The 16,486-nt window shown below is 48.3% G+C and overlaps 1 long non-coding RNA gene across 1 annotated transcript; it reads right to left on the bottom strand.

Moving 5' to 3' along the window:
• Positions 1 to 10,299: 10,299 nt before the first annotated feature.
• Positions 10,300 to 14,891, bottom strand: LOC135177511 (uncharacterized). The gene is made up of 2 exons (XR_010303085.1): positions 14,781 to 14,891; positions 10,300 to 11,950 (listed from the first exon to the last, which is right to left on the bottom strand). It is a non-coding gene; the product is annotated as an uncharacterized LOC135177511 (long non-coding RNA).
• Between the last annotated feature and the right edge of the window lie 1,595 nt (positions 14,892 to 16,486).

Raw genomic sequence — 16,486 nt, 5'->3', positions numbered from 1 at the left:
CAGCAGCTGCATTGTCTTTTATTGCTGGTGCTTGCTTCCTTGCAGATAAGCTGTGAAACCACTTTAGAAATGGGACATGGAGAAGAAGCCCATAAACAGCAAGAGACTGCTTAAGGTGTCTGGCCAAGCTCTTGCCTGCCATTGTTCAGCCATAGGCAGTGCAGCAGGATCCCCTTTTACAGGGATTCAACGTACAATCTTCGTTTAAAGCTGCCAGGGAGGGGTTCTAATAGTTAGAAAGGGAGTTTGGGGGGGGTTGTCTTTATTTTTCTAAGCTGATAAAATCATGAGTTGTATGCATGAGGTGCACTGGGAGAATCATAGAATCATAGAATCTACCAGGTTGGAAGAAACCTCCAAGATCATCCAGTCCGACCTATCCCCCAGACCTATTCAGTCACCTAGACCATGGCACTAAGTGCCTCATCCAGGCTTTTCTTGAAGACCTCCAGGGACAGTGACTCCACCACCTCTCTGGGCAGCCCATTCCAATGCCAATCACTCTCTCTGGCAACAACTTCCTCCTAACATCCAGCCTATACCTACCCCGGCACAACTTGAGACTGTGTCCCCTTGTTCTATTGCTGGTTGCCTGGGAGAAGAGGCCACCCCCCCACCTGGCTACAACCTCCCTTCAGGTAGTTGTAGACAGTAGTTAAGATCACCCCTGAGCCTCCTCTTCTCCAGGCTAAACAATCCCAGCTCCCTCAGCCTCTCCTCATAGGGTTTATGATCCAGGCCCTTCACCAGCTTAGCAAGCTCTCCTCTGCCTCTGTAGGAATCATTATTGGGGTAGAAAGTGCCAGATTGTGAAATCCTGACTGCTTCTGCTGCAATTAGTGTCACAGTGATGTTGACTGCAGTTCTGGCATCGTGAGCAGGCTGCTGTGGTAAGACAGCTGCTGACTTCCTACAGCTGTCATGTTCAGATGGAAAGCAGTGAAGGAAGCAGGAGCACTTCTGTGGGATGTACTGTGCTATGGTGTCCTGAGTCCTGTTAACAGAAGGTTATGTTAAGCAAAAGGTTTTGTCCAGTTTTCATTTTAAATTCATGAAAAGGTGTTCTCAGGACAGCTGCGACTGAGAAGCTGCAAAAACCCAGGCCAGTGTATTGTGCCAGCAAAGTTGTCCAGGCATCTTCTCTGCTACATCACTCACACCACCTCTAACCACAGATGTACCCATGGCTACCACCAAGTCCCCTGCAACCCCACCCTAGGTCCTCTCCACTGACCTCTGTGCCAGCACACCCAGCTGTCATCACTAAAACCTGCCTGCCATGGGGTGTTCACTTAGGCAAGCAGCCTTGAGAAGACACATCTGACAGCCAGCTTCACCTCCCATCTCCACACCTTGTGGTGCTTCAGGCATAGATCATAGAATGGTTTAGGTTGGAAGGGACCTCAAAGATCATCTAGTTCCAGTGCCCCACCATAGGCAGGGACACCTCACACTAGAACAGGTTTCTCAAGGCCTCATCCAACCTGGCCTTGAACACCTCCAGGGAGGGAGCAGCCACAGCCTCCCTGGGCAACCTGTGCCAGTGTCTCACCACCCTCACTGTAAAGGTCTTCTTCCTAACATCCAGTTTCAGTCTCCCCTCTGCCAGTTTAAACCCATTACTCCTCATCCTGTCATTACAAGACCTTGTCAATAGTCCCTCCCCAGCCCTCCTCTAGGCCTCCCTCAGGTACTGAAAGTCTACTACGAGGCGTCCTCAAGGCCTTGTCCAGGCTGAGGAGCCCCAACTCTCATAGCCTGTCTTCATAGGAGAGGTGCTCCAGTTCTCTGACCATCTTCATGGCCTTCCTCTGCGGCTCTCCTTCATGGCTCCTGCTCCAACAGTTCCATGCCCTTCTTGTGTTGGGGGCTCTAGAACTATGCACAATATTTTTGTGGCATCCAAGCCACAGATTAATTCCCCACATAAGCAAAACCTTCAGTCTGCCCTGAAGTAACTGTTATGATTCAGTAAGACCCAATTTTAGAAGAAATGGTAAAAGAAAGAAATAACCTGCATGCATGGGTAACAAGAAGGGCACAACTTCATCATCCAGCTTCACTCTGAACTGAGTTGCAACTTTGACAAGTTGTGTACAAGAGCACACAAAAATATACCACAGCCATGGGCTTGCATCCATAGCTTGCGAGGAGAAGAACTGTGGTCACTGGGGAGTAAGTTAAAGGAAAGCAATGATTTATCTCCAGCAGTAAAACAGTAAATGCACCTGGATCAAAGTCGCTCAGTTGCACTCCAGTGATGTGGTAATAAACTGGATAAAAGCCAATTTCTTAGGTTATGTTCAGTTGTGTTTCAGGATCACTGGGTGAAAGCTCACTGGATAAAAGCTGCAAACTCACCTCACCTCACTTACGAAATGTGTATCCAGGAATAAGTTAAAGGAAAACTGATTTTTCTCCACCTGATGAGGCTGTGGACTGGGAGTAATGCAGTAAGTGCACCTGGCTCAGAGTTGCTCGGTCAGATTCTTGATAGTGATACACTAGGTAATAAGCTAGATAAAAGCCAATTTCTTTAGTTATTTTCAATCACATTTCAAGGTTCATTGGGTAAAAGCTGCAAACTCTCTCAGTTGTGAACCACAACAGGGTTGATGTCAATACTCCCAAGCAAACCCACAGTCACCCGTGTATGCTGAAGAGACAGAATCACAGAATTAACCAGGCTGGAAAAGACCTCTAAGATCATTGAGTCCAACCCATCCCCTAACCCTTCTAATTAACTAAACCATGGCACTAATTGCCTCATCCAGCCTCCTCTTAAACACCTCATGGGATGGTGACTCCACCACCCACCCCGGGCAACCCATTCCAATTGAATCACTCTTTCCATATAGAACTTCTTCCTAACATCCAACCTAAACCTGCCCTAGCACAGCTTGTGTCCTCTTGTTCTGTCACTGGGTGCCTGGCAGAAGAGACAAACCCCTGCCTGGCTACAACCTCCTTTCAGATAGTTGCAGAGAGCAATAAGGTCTCCCCTGAGCCTCCTCTTCTCCTATCTGAACACCCTCAGCTCCCTCAGCCACTCCATATAGGGCTGTTCTCCAGCCTCCTCACCAGCCTTGTTGCCCTTCACAGTATCACAGTGTCACAGTATCACCAAGGTTGGAAGAGACCTCACAGATCAAGTCCAACCCTTTACCACAGAGCTCAAGGCTAGACCATGGCACCAAGTGCCACATCCAATCCTGCCTTGAACTGCCCCAGGGACGGTGACTCCACCACCTCCCCGGGCAGCCCATTCCAGTGTCCAATGACTCTCTCAGTGAAGAACTTTCTCCTCACCTCCAGCCTAAATTTCCCCTGGCGCAGCCTGAGGCTGTGTCCTCTCGTTCTGGTGCTGGCCACCTGAGAGAAGAGAGCAACCTCTCCCTGGCCACAACCACCCTTCAGGTAGTTGTAGACAGCAATAAGGTCACCCCTGAGCCTCCTCTTCTCCAGGCTAAACAATCCCAGCTCCCTCAGCCTCTCCTCGTAGGGCTGTGCTCAAGGCCTCTCACCAGCCTCGTCGCCCTTCTCTGGACACGCTCAAGCATCTCAATGTCCCTCCTAAACTGGGGGGCCCAGAACTGAACGCAGTACTCAAGGTGTGGTCTAACCAGTGCAGAGTACAGGGGCAGAATGACCTCCCTGCTCCTGCTGACCACACCATTCCTGATGCAGGCCAGGATGCCACTGGCTCTCTTGGCCACCTGGGCACACTGCTGGCTCATGTCCAGGCGGGTATCAATCAGCACCCCCAGATCTCTCTCTGTTTGGCTGCTCTCCAGCCACTCTGACCCCAGCCTGACACGTTCAAGCACCTCAACATCTTTCTTAAATTGAGGGGCCCATAACTGGACACAGCATGCTGGAGCTCAGCACAGCAGAGCCCTGCAGAGAGCTGTCACAGTGAGAGCAGCAGCACCGTGCACAAAGCGTGAATGGAAATGGCTGGGTAGGGAAGTACTAGAAAGAATAACACAAAGCAAAGATTGAACAAACAGCCTGCTTTGATTACCAAGGACACAAATGGCAGCAGTAAAACTGGCTAAGTGTTGTTTACATCAAGGGAGGAGGCCCAGTGCCAAGAAGGCCATAGTGTAGATGGCTCACCAGCAACAGACCTGTGCTCTGGTTGCAAGAAGAAGGATCACCATTGTGTCACTTGCGTTTCTACCTGCAGTGGTTTCAGAGTTTCCCACACACACTCTATATTAACTAGACTCACCCAGCTGTCTGGAAGTTAAGAAATGAAGCTTTATATTTACAGCTGGCACAATTTACAGGCATGTGTATATGATATATTGCAACTATATACAGCAATATGCAAGTTAAAAGTAATACAGAAAAACTAAACCCCTCCCAGAAGCCAAACTGCCCAAGAGGGGCTTCCAACCACCTCTCCATCTTCTTGCTAACCTTTCCCTTACCTCAGAATCTCTCTTATGTGCAGGCTGAGCTGGAAAGGTCAGCAAGGGGAGTTAGAAGCAGAACAATTAGTTGGAAATGTGCAGGGTCAGGCAGAAGAGTTAATAAGGCAAAATCCAGGCAGAGACTGTCCTAGCTATGCTTGTGTCTCTGTTTTTATATATCTCAGCAGAAAGAATGGGTAATGTAGACATCACTATTATTTTCTTTTCACAGCCAATGATCTAATTTCTCTCATTAAAATATTCCAATTAGCCTCAAACCAGCACACTCTCCCTGCCTTTAATGGACCATAGCCCCCCTAAATTACCATTTCAGGTAAGACCTGAGCCACACAGTGAGCTCAGGCAGTGCAGAACCTCCAAGAAAGACTAGATGCCAGTCAATCCCTTTTCCTCTCTCCTCTTGTACTAAGACCTGAGGCAGCTTGTGATCAGACCATTATGCCAGTGACTTCACAAAGCTGTTTGCAAAGGAAGCCAGCCCTGGGCTGTAACCCACTAGGAACCCCTTTGTTCCTGATTCCCATGGAAAATATACCTACAGGAACTGTTTTTCAGGGCTGTAGAAGCACAGAGGCATCCCACCAGTAGGAACAGAGGCAAATTAGAGTGCAATTTAAAATTCACACTTGGAGTTTGCAAAGAGCAGAGGACTTAAGAGCTAAAGAAAGGAATGGCACGAGACACCTGGATCCAGTGCCCAAGTCTGATGAGCAGGGTGGTGCACAGCACAAGCCAACTGGGTAAGAGGACAACCTTTTGCTGATATCATCACTTTGAGAGAGCAGCCAGATAGCAGCTGCCAAACCAGCTAGTTCATGCACCATCAGCATCAGGAGATATCAGCAGTGCTGGAGGATCAAGCCTCCTCCCTTCTTCATGAGTCTCACCTTCACGAGTCCATGTACCTTATTTAGAGGCTGCTGGAAAGGGTCTGGAAGGCCACCTGGAAAGGATCTGCAGGCAAAAGACTTGAAAATCTGTGATATTAAATTGATAATTTACACAAAAAAAAAAAAAAGAACATTTTTTTTAAATCATAATTTGTTTTTTTTTAATGAAGCTTACAGCAACTTCTCCTGGAAGAGCACAAATTGTTCATGTGCATGGAAAAACAGGGAACTAGGCTGAGCTTTGGAGGTTATCCCATTCCTTTAGCTGGTCTGGGTGGATATGGCAGGTTATTTTATACTTCATAGTCTCTGGCCAAAAAAAGCACATGTAAAAAAAACCAAATTATTTGGTGTGATGGGTTGCGTGTTCCCCTCCCTCTCACACTTTGCAAATCACCCAGGCTAGACTCAGCCAGCTCTGGAAATTGAATGAAGCTTATTGTTTACATCTTAGCTCAATGTACAAGCAGATATTTACAGCATATACAGTGATATACAGAAATAGACAAGGTAAAAGGTAATACAGAAACACAACTCCCCTCTCAGAAACCTGAGTCCCCAGGAGGGGCTCCCAACCACCCCTGCACCTTCCCCCTGCCCCTCTCAACCTTACCCCAGCCCCAAGGAAGAATGGAGGTTCGGCCTGGGGTTAGGGAGCAAAGTGGATTAGGAAAGAAAAACGGAGGGTGAGGTTAGAGAGATGCAGCTCAGAGCTCCCCAGCAGGAGAAGTACTTTTATCTATGTTTTGATTCTTCTTCTTCTATCTCTCAGCAAGCTTATGAGGGAAGTAGGCACTACCATTGTTTTCCTCCCACAGCCTGTAATCTAGTCCTTCTCACCAAAACATTCTAGCCAGCTTCAAACTAGCACATGTGGCCAGACTTCAATCTAACCAAAGTCTTCTTTTCTGGGCTCAAAAGCAGAAGCAATTCAAAATACCATTTGTCTTTTCAGATTACTCATTCCTATGCTAGTTTGAGTCTAGATGCAGAATTAGATTAGGCTGTGAAAGAGAAACAGTGGTGATGTCTGCTCCACTCATAGGCTTGCTGAGATGTATATGAACAAGAACATAAACATAGATAACAGAGTCTCTCTCTGGCTCTTGGGGATGTACGAACTTCTCTCTCCCTAACTCACTTACTAATCCTTCTGCTTCCTAACCCCCCTGGTCAACCCTCCAAACTCACCTTGAACAAAAGGCAAAGTCTGGGCTAAGGTAGAGGAGTGGGAGGAAGGTGGAAGGGTGGTTGAGAGTCCCTCCTGGGAACTCTGGTTTCTGAGAGGGGTACTGTGTTTCAGTATTACTTTGTTAAACTTGTATATTCCTGTATATATTGTAAATACCTGCTTGTGTATTGTGCTAAGCTGCAAATATAGCTTCATTCATTCAATTTCCAGAGTGGCTGAGTCTAGTCTAGGTGATTTTCTTGGGGGGGGGGGGGGGGCAGGTAACACCCAAACCATCACAGTTCCTTTGAAAGCCAGGACCTCTTGGTGGTAAATTTTCCCAGGGATAAAAACGTTTTCTGAATTAAAAAAATCAGGAGCATTCTGAACCCCATACTTTAATCAGAATGGTGATGTTACTCTCCTTCTTTGCAATCAATTCCATCAGAAGAACAAATCTGAGGGTTTGAGGAAGGGATGTGTTGAAGATACATTTAAGCTCATGCATAAAAGCAGTCCCTGTCAAATGACAGCTCAGCCATCATGCAGTCTTTGTGGTTGCCCTCATTTATAGACATAAGAATCAGGACTCTAGAAAGTAAAATGAAATTAAGATTTCTTAGTAAATGTGCTTTTCCATGGACTTTTTTTTTGGGGGGAGGGAGGTCTCTATTCCTGCCCTTCAGCAATAGGCTTTCTGCTTATGCCAGAAAAACTGAATTCCAGTTCAACTTCTTTTTGCTTCTGAGTTAATCCAATTTATTTTGGCCTGAGTCAGCTTCTCTCAAAGAATTGGGAAGCATCGACACAATGAGGCAGCACCTGCTTTGCAGGGGATGCTGGCTGGGGCTGGGGCTGCAGCTGCTCAGGCACGCTCTCCAGCTGTTTGTCCTCGCTTTGAACACAAGGTGCAGCTCTTGGGATGAAAGCAGAGATGTCCCTGCCTTGGAGAGAGACAGAGCATGGTTATTACAATGTAAAATGTTATAAAACATTGAGAGGCAGCGAGTGCTTTGGAAGGTGGTACCAAGATCCAAGCTTACCTTAATAAGTTGAAAAAATGCCAGAGGGAACAGGGTGAGCACAAGCACGATGCACAAGCGCAGGCACAGCCATTGCAGATGACACCAAGCTGGGGGCAGATGTGGCTGGGTTGGAGGGCAGAAGGGCTCTGCAGCAGGACCTTGACCACCTGGACAGATGGGCAGAGTCCAAGGGGATGGCATTCAATAGCTCCAAGTGCAGGGTGCTGCACTTTGGCCACAACAACCCCATGCAGAGATACAGGCTGGGGTCGGAGTGGCTGGAGAGCAGCCAGAGAGGGATCTGGGGGTGCTGATTGATACCCACCTGAACATGAGCCAGCAGTGTGCCCAGGTGGCCAAGAGAGCCAGTGGCATCCTGGCCTGCATCAGCAATGGTGTGGTCAGCAGGAGCAGGGAGGTCATTCTGCCCCTGTACTCTGCACTGGTTAGACCACACCTTGAGTCCTGTGTTCAGTTCTGGGCCCCCCAGTTTAGGAGGGACATTGAGATGCTTGAGCGTGTCCAGAGAAGGGCAACGAGGCTGGTGAGAGGCCTCGAGCACAGCCCTACGAGGAGAGGCTGAGGGAGCTGGGATTGTTTAGCCTGGAGAAGAGGAGGCTCAGGGGTGACCTTATTGCTGTCTACAACTACCTGAGGGGTGGTTGTGGCCAGGAGGAGGTTGCTCTCTTCTCTCAGGTGGCCAGCATCAGAACGAGAGGACACAGCCTCAGGCTGCACCAGGGGAGATTTAGGCTGGAGGTGAGGAGAAAGTTCTTCACTGAGAGAGTCATTGGACACTGGAATGGGCTGCCTGGGGAGGTGGTGGAGTTGCCGTCCCTGGGGCTGTTCAAGGCAAGGTTGGACGTGGCACTTGGTGCCATGGTCTAGGCTTGAGCTCTGTGGTAAAGGGTTGGACTTGATGATCTGTGAGGTCTCTTCCAACCTTGGTGATACTGTGATACAAAGCCAAGAACAGAAATGCTGGGCAGCAATCCCTCTGAAAGGGATTTTGTAGCTGTAGAGACTGACAAATGTAATACAAATGAATAATACCCTGCCCTCACCATCAATGCAAGCATCACACTTGGACATATACACACAAATACCTCTCCAAAGCTTTTTTACCTGCATTTCCTTTCACTAGGTGATATGAGACAGTGTCCTTCAGGGTTCTACACTTTGGCCACAACAACCCCAAGCAGCACTACAGGCTGGGGACAGTGGCTGGAGAGCAGCCATGCAGAGAGGGACCTGGAGGTACTGATCAACAGACAACTGAAGATGAGCTAGCAACATGCCCAGGTGACCAAGAAGACCAATGACATCCTGGCCTGTATGAGTAACAGCGTGACCAGCAGGACAAGAGAGGTTATTCTTCCCCCATACTCAGCACTGCTCAGGCCACACCTGTGTCCAGTTCTGGGCCTCTCAATTCCAGAGAGATGTTTAGGTACTGGAACGTGTCCAGAGAAGCTCAATGAAGCTGGTGAGGGGCCTGGAGCACAGCCCTATGAGGAGAGGTTGAGGGGGCTGGGGGTGTTTAGCCTGGAGAAGAGGAGGCTCAGGGGGAGGGGAAGCCATTTAAAAATGAGTGGATGGACTTTGGCATGCAAACATGAACGATTAAAGCAAGAACTGATGAGCAACAGCATGGAGCTGAAATCGTATTCTGCCCACTGAAAGGGAGTGAAGAAGAGGCTTGAACTAGGGGAACTTGGAATAACAGTCCTCAGGTAAATAAATGATAGCTACCAAGCTGCATTTAGGCAGATGCAGGTAACGGAGCAGAAGCACTTCCTAAGGTTTCTTAAGGCCTAGCACAGGTTGCCTGGGGTTGCATTTGAACTTTAAAAAGCAGGTCACCACTTCTGCTGCGTAATCCAAAAGCCTCAATAAGGCAATGAATGTGGTTCAAGGTTACAGCAGGGTACCTCTGGCTTGGTTTTTGGGAGCAGCCTGAATCAGGGGTAGAGAAAAGGCTGCACTGCTGCTGTCCCAACTGTCCCAATCGTATGCTGCCCCAGCTGACCAATATATGAATGGTCCTGGACCTGGAACCAGCCCATCTACTCCTGCCTTCACTCTGCTTTGCTAGCCAGTTCTTGACTTCTAGAGTTCACTAAAAGTCTATCTCTACATACTTAAAGAGCAAAACTATCCTGCAGCATTCCCATCTTCCTCTCTGTGTTCAACCTGTGGGGTTTTTTTGGCACTGGAAGAGGGCAGAGCCTGCTCCCTCAGCAGTCTCATACCCAAACCCAACACCAGATCCACACACAAAGTTTATGTTGGCTTTAACATGTTCTGAGGCCAGTAACTAGTCACACTCTTCTAAACAACACCACTCATGGTAGCCCAGCTTCCAGACTCCCTGAGCCACATGGGCCAGCAGTGCATGCCAGGCCAGCCAGCCTATGCTCTGCATTATGCATCTCACATCCTGCATCATCCCATAGCCCACATCTTGTATCCTGCCTCCTGTATCTCATATCCTGTATCCTGCCTCTCACGTCCTGCTTCATCCCACATTCCTCATCCCTCATCTTCAATGGCTGCTCTGATTTTGAACTGGAAAACTGAGCTGAGGCTGGAACAGGGTTTCTGGGCCAACTGTGTCCCAGTGCCACAGCAAGCCAGAGCTTTATGAACTCTAATTTCTGAGAGCACTGTCCCATAATTACCTTTCCCCTCTCAGAGACTATAGATCTGGTAGTAATAAAAAGAGCTGGTGATGTAGGATGTGTACAGAGCAATAAAGGCAGTCAAGGACTAGATGCAGAGAGGTTACCTCATTCTTTAATCCTTGGTGCAGAAAGGGCAATTGCAGAGATGTCCTTGGACTGCCTGACTCAGACCTTCATATAACTAACTTAACATGAACTCCTGAGAGGAGCTGTGTGAGGTGCTCCAGGGTAAGGCTCTGTTTTCCTTAAAAAAGATCTTGGATTTTTCAGTTGCCACAGCTTAATCCTCTCAGAATGGCAAAGCAAAAACACCATCTAATCATGCAGCTTCTCCTTTCCCCACAGAGACAGCTCTAATAGCTGCACAACGACATCCTGGTCACACCAGGGGCACCCGTCCACTGCTGCCTGCTGCCTAGTGGTGCTGCTTCCCCCCAGGCTGCCAAGCATGGCAGGAGCAACAAGAACCAGTGGCAAAAGCAGCTTGCTCACTCCACTGGGAGATGTGGCCACCACACAGGATCCACATCACATTCCAGGCAAACCCTTTATCAGATGGTGCCAGCAATTCTCGTCTAAACCCCACTGGGGTTTCACACTGGAAGCTGCCTGTAAATTAAATAAGTATTGCAAGACATTTGCAAGGGAGCTGCACTAAATGCTTCCAGATATAAATTCATCCTCAAGACATGTGTGGCCAGATGAGGTCCAGGCAGCTCACATTACTCTGCAAGACTTGCTGGGCTCTTGCCATAGTTTCCTCATGTATTATGTGTTTGGTAGCTTAAAACACTGCGGGGGGCGGGGGGGGGGGGGGAGGTTTGGGATGTTTTGTTTTATTGGCTGCTTGTTTTTTTTTGCACTACAGCTACATTTCGTCTGTCAGCACCAAGCACTGTGCAGGAACACACAGGGACAGATGGACCTGGACTCTTCTTCCTATCTGAATAAACACAATCACAAACTGGAGAAAGCAGCTGCTGCAGGGTCACACTCTCTCAGGCAAAGCACCTAAATTTCATCTGCTCAGGAAACCAGCTCCTCTGCAACAGATGCCAACAGTTAGAGTCAAATCAGTGAGGAAGATCCTTTCCTTCTTCTTTTTAGATGCCTAAATTAAGTGGAGAAATCCCCAAGACCCTTAAAGCAACTTCCACAGCCTGATGTGTCCACGTTTGTGATACAGGTGGGATGGGAACTCAGTGTAACAGGTGTTCTCGTTTGTGGCCTGACCTGCCATGGCACACACTGCCAACATGTGGGTATTCACAGCATCGAGACAACCATGCAGAGGTTCTTTGCAAGTGCTTGATGACCTTTGAAGTGCCTTTTTAACACCTAACTTTAGTTTTGCCAGCCTCAGAGGTCCAGAAAGTCAAGTGACACCTCTCTTCATCCTGCCAACCTCCCCAGACCTCTCCCTCTATCAGAAGACTCTTGTAGGGCTTTTTTTTCCCATGCTGAGATCTTCTTTCAAGGGCTCCACACTTGAAACAGGATGCCTGGGGGCAACAGGGCTGTAAAGTCTCCTTGTGCTAAGCAGACCGATCTGGCCTTGTCCTCATCCCTGTCAATGACCAGATGAGTACTGTCCTCTTTTCACTTTTGTCCACTTGCAGCACCATGGCCACTTCTGAACTTCCATGGTTTCTTCCCCTGCAAAGCTCTGTAAATTGTCTCCCCCAGGCGGTGCTAAAGGGTGTCAGACCGAAGGTTCATGGCCCTTCTTGCCATCAAATCTCTGAAACACATGAGAAAGGAGCAATGGATGTAAGTTGCAGCACAGGAGGTTCCACCTCAACACAAGGGGGAACTTCTTTACTGTAAGGGTCGCAGAGCACTGGAACAGGCTCCCCAGTGAGGTTGTGGAGTCTCCTTCTCTACAGCCTTTCAAGGCCTGTCTGGATGTGTTATTTTGTGACCTGAGCTAGGTTGTATGGTCCTGCTGTGGCAGGGACGTTGGACTCATGATCTCTTTGGGTCCCTTCCAACCCCTGACATCCTGTGAAGGTGCTTTTCTCCCCTCTATTAGTGAAAGAGAACAGGCAGAGGCCAAAGCCTGGGTTAGGTATCTAGTTTTGCTATCACCCAAGCACAGATGTTTGCTCCAAATCCCCATAAACATGGGGTTAGCCATTCCCTAAATTCCCTTCCTCTTGAGTATTAATTTGACATCTCACTCGACCTTCAGGACAACCATATTCCGTTGGCTCTGTGCTCAACAGTTGTCACTGCTTATCAAATACCCATCAGTGAGCCAGGTGGGTAAAACTTCACCATGCTTGGTAGCCCCCAGTCAAATCCATTGCCCAGGGTCTTTGTTTACCAGTGAGAAACTGTGTTGCTATTAAAGTTTCATCTGCTGCCATGTCAGTGACTCCTCCAGCCTCATCCCTTCACTTACAGGTCTTGGGGCATTTCTGAGCTATTTTGTAGGTGATTGCTGAAAGGTGCTAGCCAGATTGAGATCAAACAGTCTGCTACTTGGGTAGATGCCACAGAACACCCAAAACAAGCTCCACTGACACTGACGAAAGGGTCAGTCCCCAACTCTCCTGGTTTTCCTGATGTGGACATTGTTGGATTTATGGGCATGTTGCAGGTCTTCATGTGAGAGATGCATAGGAGTAACCACACTTTCCAGTGTTCTCAACTCCATGGAGATGCCTTTCTCCTCCCTCCTATCCATAGCCACGGGCAAGGACAGACATGAAATTAGTTGTTTATGGATTGTTTCCTAGAGGGGGAGTCTCTGAAAGAACCTAAAGGCCTTTTTAGAGCTGACTGAGAAGAAAAAAACAAAAGCCTGGAGAAGGAGCAGCTTTGGGGCAGAGTTCATGATGTGTTGAAAATGGGGAATGGGCTCTCTTGTAGCATACAGCATTTCACAGAATCACAGAAACATCCAGGTTGGAAAAGACCTTCATGAGCACTAAGTCCCACCTAGAACCCTACTCTACAAGATTCACCTTAAGCCATAGCCCTAAGCACCACATTCAAACAACCTTTAAACACATCCAGGGTGGGTGACTCCACCACCTTCCTGAGCAGCTCATTCCAGTCCCTGACCACTCTCTCCATGAAAAACTTTTTCCTAATGTCCAATCTAAACCTCCCCAGTCTCAGCTTGAGGCCATTCCCCCTTGTTCTGTCTCCAGCTACCTGCAAGAAGAGCCCAACAGCAGCCCCTCCACAAGGTCCCTTCAGGTAGTTGTAGATAGCAATGAGCCTCCTTTTCCTCACACTAACCATCCCCAGCTCCCTCAGATGCTCCTCATATGATTTATTTTCCAGGCTCTTCTCCAGCTTCTTTGCCTTCCTCTGGACCTGTTCCAGCATCTCCACATCTCTCTTGTATTGCAGTGTCCAAACCTGAATACAATCCTAGAGGTGTGAACCTAACTTCAAGGTTAATCCCAAACAGCATGATGGACCTGTTCAAATTCTATGACCTCATCTTATAACAAGAGAAAGCACATAGAAACACCACTCTCCTCACATCCTTCCGCTGCCTGGTTTATTTCAGCCCCACATTTTGAAGGCCACAGCTTGCAGAGCTGTAGGTCTGGCTCAGATACCCCATCAGTGGTTCTTTATGCTGTTTGTTGTTCCTTTTCCACAGGCAGGAAGGAGCCTTTCAACCAGCTGCAACCCTCAGCTGGCCAGATGGCCAACCAGCCTGCGCTAACTCCTCTCCTGATGGGAAGCCTATGGATCACACTGCTGCAGGATGAAACTTAGAGGTACTAGACCTGTCACCTGCAACTTCCATGCCAGCGAGGTGCCTGGAGTCTTGTGCTCCTGCTCAAGGGCATGAAGTTGTCACGGCAGATTGAGTCCAAAGGCTTCCTGCCTCCTGAAGAACCACCTTTAACTCACTGAACTTTTGCACAGATCCAGCTGTCTTGGCATAAAGAGATACAGAAGCGTGTGAAAGGTTAGTGCTGTTCACTCCCTGACAGCGATGTTCCCCGAGGCAGCACAAGGAGTCTTAAAGTTGTTGGCAAATGTGTCTGTGATGATTTAGCAGGCTCTGGCTCGAAAAATGCAGCATGACAGTGAATGGTGGGGAAGAAGCAGGATGACAAATGGCAGACAGAGAATATAAATTCTTATTCTTCTTCTTCCCAGTCTGTGTAACCAGAGATATCATCTTAATGCAAGCTACATGGGTCCAGTTCAAGAGACAGCCACAATAGGGAGCTGAAGGAATGTGCTTCTCAGCCATCTGAGAAGATAGGAGATTTTCATCTGCTCTCCCTCACAGTGTCAGGGGCTGGAAGAGACCCCAAAAGATCATCCAGTCTGTCTCAGTTCTAATTTAAATTTCCCATAGACTCAAATATAGTTGACAGAACCAATAACAATTTACAGGATGCCCTTCCCTTTTCCCAACCCCTTCTTTCCCAAAGAAAAGGAATTGGATATAGAGAGAAGAAAAGTAAGCACACCCAAATAAATAACCTCCCTGTGATTTGGAAGGTGAAAGAAGAAAAGTTTAACAACAAGTAAAAGGTATATGAGGTAGGGAAGTTACAAAGGTATAGGGAAGAAAAAAACAAGACACAAACCTGTAAATACAGCCAGATTTTTGATGGCAATGGGTTTGTCCACCTCGTGGGTGCTGGCCATGTGGTGAAACAAAGAGCAGCAGGAAATAGGAATGGTGATGATTGCTGGCAAGCAGGAGGCAGGGGAGAGAGGCAAAAAAGAAGTCCCCCTGCTTTTAGGGATCTCAGAGAGGAAGTGGGAGTGGGCTAAGCCACCACACCTGGTATTGTTCAGACCCACCCCTGGGGAGGGGTCAAGACCACCTGGGGTCAGGGTCAAGACCACTCTCCCAGGAGGATTATCCCTGTACACAGTTCAACCCCCCTGCCAGAGCAGGATCACCTATACCTTATCACACAGGAACACATCCAGGTGGGTTTTGAGTATCTCCAGAGAGGGAGACTCCACAACCCCACTGGGCAGCCTGTTCCAGTGCTCTGTCACCCTCACTGTGAAAAAAAATCCTCCTAATATTTACATGAAACTTTCTATGCCTCAACTTCCACCCATTGCCCCTTGTCCTGCGCCTCAGCTTCCACTCATTGCCCCTTGTCCTGCGCCTCAGCTTCCACTCATTGCCCCTTGTCCTGTTATCGGGCATCACCCAGCAGAGCCTGGCTCCAGCCTCTTGTCACTCACACTTTACATACTTACAGCCATTGATGAGGTCACCTCTCAGTCTCCTCCAAGCTAAAGAGTCCCAACTCCCTCAGGCTCTCCTGGTGAGAGAGATGTTCCATTCCCTTAATCCTTGGCTATTTCCAATACGTATTCTTGCCACTCCAACCAAAGCTGCCACACAGACAGCTGCAGTGTTGATGGGTCACCTTATGCCTGCTGAGGAGCTTCTGCAATCACTGCTTCTAGGGAAATGCTTAGTGTTGCAGACAACTCTGGCAGACTGGCAAAGGGGGTGCTTGCATCCCAATAGTTAAACCAGAGTAGATCACAGAGTTGGTGTCTCTCAAGAGAAAAGTGTGTTTATAAAGCAGATGATACTAGCACTAGCATGTAGAAGCAATGGGCAGGCTCTCTCTTCAGCCCATAATTTACCATGTACCTGGACACACTTGGTAGAAGCTGACTGTTAGCCAGCTGACGTGGCCAGTGCCTTTTCTGCTCTCAGCAGCAGCGATGTTGGGTGTCTGGATATCAGCATTCGTGTCCCATCTTGTGTGGAAATGTACAGACTGCCATCTTCAGGACGCAGAACGAGTTGCTCTGTGAACATCCTCACTGCTGCAGCTAGAGGCCACTGTCAGAAGCTGCCACTTCCAACACACTGTGCCCAAGCATTTGCATAATACCACAACCTGGGAGCTAGGAGTGATGCATGTGACAGAAACCATGTACAGTGCTAGCTGACATCAGCAGAGGGATCAGTGTTCACTCAGGAAATCCACAGCTGAAATTCCAAGGCAAGACAATGGGATGGACAGTCAAACGTCCCTCCAAGGGACATGGAAGTGGAACCAACTAAATCCACAGAGCCCCATCAGGAGCAATTTCAGTCTTTGTGCAGCACTTGCCATCCTCTAGCTGTGTGGTAGGAAGGATAACTCATCTCCCTTACAAGGACCCACAGGGAATATTGCAGTGCCTGCACTGCACAGAGGATTGAGCTGGGTCTCCCTGCTCTGCACACCAGTTTAGCTGCCCATGAAGAGACAGAAAAGCTGTGCTGAATTTCAGCAGAGAACCTGCACATACAGAAAGCCGCACGGCA

Source organism: Pogoniulus pusillus, chromosome 8 (assembly GCF_015220805.1).
Source record: "Pogoniulus pusillus isolate bPogPus1 chromosome 8, bPogPus1.pri, whole genome shotgun sequence".
Classification (NCBI taxonomy): Eukaryota; Metazoa; Chordata; class Aves; order Piciformes; family Lybiidae; genus Pogoniulus; species Pogoniulus pusillus.
Note: the sequence above shows the minus strand (reverse complement) of the source record. Positions and strands in the feature narration are given on the sequence as shown.